Source organism: Perca fluviatilis, chromosome 24 (genome assembly GCF_010015445.1).
Source record: "Perca fluviatilis chromosome 24, GENO_Pfluv_1.0, whole genome shotgun sequence".
In the NCBI taxonomy this organism is placed as follows: domain Eukaryota; kingdom Metazoa; phylum Chordata; class Actinopteri; order Perciformes; family Percidae; genus Perca; species Perca fluviatilis.
The window spans coordinates 21,191,446-21,194,789 of NC_053135.1; the positions used below are offsets into that span (position 1 = coordinate 21,191,446).

The 3,344-nt window shown below is 41.9% G+C and overlaps 1 long non-coding RNA gene across 1 annotated transcript in view; it reads right to left on the reverse strand.

Annotated features, from left to right (window-relative positions):
- Positions 1-384: 384 nt before the first annotated feature.
- LOC120554675 overlaps positions 385-3,344 on the reverse strand; it is a 7,385-nt gene continuing 4,425 nt past the window's right edge. Inside the window, exon 3 of the long non-coding RNA XR_005638555.1 lies at positions 385-1,328. This is a non-coding gene — a long non-coding RNA (uncharacterized LOC120554675). The remainder of the gene's footprint in view (positions 1,329-3,344) is intronic.

Below are 3,344 nucleotides of genomic sequence, written 5' to 3' on the forward strand. Positions count from 1 at the left end.
TTTCTTTTGATCTATTTTCCCTTAAAATATTGTGACTTTTATTGTGAAAATATTCGACTTTTATTCTGAAAACATTGATCTATTCTCTATCTTTTATTCTGAAAATGTATAGAAATGTTTTCCTTAAAATATTGGGACTTTTATTCTGAATATATGTATCTTTCCTCTCTCAAAATATTGGGACTTTTATTCTGAAAATATGTATCTTTCTTCACTCAAAATATTGGTACTTTAATTCTGAAAATATTGATCTTTTCTCCATCAAAATATTTGGACATTTATTCAGAAAACATTCAACTTTTATTCAGAAAATATTTATCCCTTTTCTGTCAAAATATTGGGACTTTTTTTAATGATAAAATTCAACTTTTCCTAAAATATTCTAAATGTAACCCTGCTAGTATAGAGCTAGCCCTGCTAGTATAGAGCTAGCCCTGCTAGTATAGAGCTAGCCCTGCTAGTATAGAGCTAAACCTACTAGTATAGAGCTAACCCTGCTAGTATAGAGCTAGCCCTGCTAGTATAGAGCTAGCCCTGCTAGTATAGAGCTAGCCCTGCTAGTACAGAGCTAACCCTGCTAGTATAGAGCTAGCCCTGCTAGTATAGAGCTAGCCCTGCTAGTATAGAGCTAACCCTGCTAGTACAGAGCTAACCCTGCTAGTATAGAGCTAGCCCTGCTAGTATAGAGCTAACCCTGCTAGTATAGAGCTAGCCCTGCTAGTATAGAGCTAGCCCTGCTAGTACAGAGCTAAACCTACTAGTACAGAGCTAAACCTACTAGTACAGAGCTAAACCTACTAGTACAGAGCTAAACCTGCTAGTATAGAGCTAACCCTGCTAGTACAGAGCTAAACCTACTAGTACAGAGCTAAACCTACTAGTACAGAGCTAAACCTGCTAGTACAGAGCTAAACCTACTAGTACAGAGCTAACCCTTTGTTTTGATGTGCTGAACCAGCTGGCTCTGTGATGTGACAGTGATGGTTGTTAGGGCGTCCTTTTCCTTTTTATAGAGAACAGAGTCTGGAAAGCTGCAGCTGTGTATTCCAGCTGTTTCAGAGCCATAAAAGCTCCAAAACAAGAGACAAACATCAGTCCTGTGGAGCCGCAGAGACGCTGAGTTCATCGCCTGGAAACAGAGCTGGTTATGTGGAGTCAGGAAACACCGGAGAGAGAATCCCTCGTCACTACCCATCTGGCAGCGCCGTAAACACCAACGCTGCTGACAGGAAGAGAGATGGAGGCTCTGGGAGGTTCCTGTGTGAGCTCTGGCTTCGGCAGGGTTTCCCCCTGACTCACCGTCTCCTACAGAACCAGCTGCAGAACATCTGCATCCACACAGAGACACAGAGTCAGCTGATTGGGCGTCCATGTCCCGAAGAAGTCAGGGAGAAAACACAAGACTTTAACCCAGGAAACAGGCCACGAAAAGGTGACAAAAAGGCAAAGAAAAGGCCACAAGAAGGCCACGAAAAAAGGCCACGAAAAGGCTACAAAAAAAGGTCATGAAAAAAGGTCATGAAAAGGCAGAGAAAGCTGAACAGGTGTTCACGTCCTGAAGAATTTAAGGAGAAAACACAAGACTTTCACTGAGGACACCATTAGTTTGTTGTTCGTTTTGTTAAAGCAGTCATGTTTCCTGCAGCATATTAAACTCTGCTGATTGGAAACACACACACACACACACACACACACACACACACACACACACACACACACACACACACACAAACAGAGAGAGCGACACACACACACACACACACACACACACACACACACACACACACACAAACAGAGAGAGCGACACACACACACACAGAGACACAGACACACACAGAGACACAAACACACACACAGACACACAAACAGAGAGAGTGACACACACACAGACACACACACACACAGAGACACAAACACACACACAGACACACAAACAGAGAGAGTGACACACACACACAGACACACACACACACACACACACACACAGAGACACAAACACACGCACAGACACACAAACAGAGAGAGTGACACACACACAGACACACACACACACAGAGACACAAACACACACACAGACACACAAACAGAGAGAGTGACACACACACACAGACACACACACACACACACAGAGACACAAACACACACACAGACACACAAACAGAGAGAGAGACACACACACACAGAGACACACACACACACACACACACACACACAGACACAACACACACACACACACAAACAGAGACACAGACACACACACAGACACACAAACAGAGAGAGTGACACACACACACAGAGACACACACACACACAGAGACACAAACACACACACAGACACACAAACAGAGAGAGTGACACACACAGACACACACAGAGACACAAACAAACACACACACATAGACACACAGAGAGAGAGACACACATAAACAGAGACACACGCACGCACGCACACACACAGACATAGACACACACACACACACAGAGACACACACACAAAGACACACACAGACACACACACAAATACACACACACACACATAGAGACACAGACACACACAGAGACACACACACACATACACACACAGAGAGACACACACACACAGAGACACACACACACACACAGAGACACACAAACACACACACAGACACACACACAGAGACACACACACATTCACAGACACACATAAACAGACAGAGACACAAACACACACACAGAGAGAGAAAACAGAGACACACACACACAGACACACACACACACACACACACACACACACACACACACACACACACACACACACACACACAGAGCTGGAAGTGATCCCCAGGCAGAGAACACGACATCATGTAATCAGTTTGTTCCTCAATCTGTTCTGATGTTATCAGCTGAGAATATAATCTGTAAAACATGTCCAACTCTCTCTGGGTCTGTTTACTCTCTCTTCTCTTCTTCTACAGCGCCTGCAGGCTTCCCCAGCATGCATCAGACACTTCATATTCTGACTTTTATTATGAAAATATTCTGATTTTCTTTGTTCAATTTTTATTTACTTTTTTTTCAAAAAAATATTGCAACTTTTGTTCTGAAAATATTGCAACTTTTATTCTGAAAATATTGCGATTTATATCCCAATGTTCAGACGTTTTTTAAAACATATTCCGACTTATTTTTCTCAAGATATTCTGACTTTTATTCTGAAAATATTGCAACTTTAATTCTGAAAAATATCTGGCTTTTATTCTTAAAATACTACAACTTTTATATCACAATATTCTGACTTTTTTAAAAACATATTCAGACTCATTGTTCTCAAGATATTCTGACTTTTATTCTGAAAACATTGACTT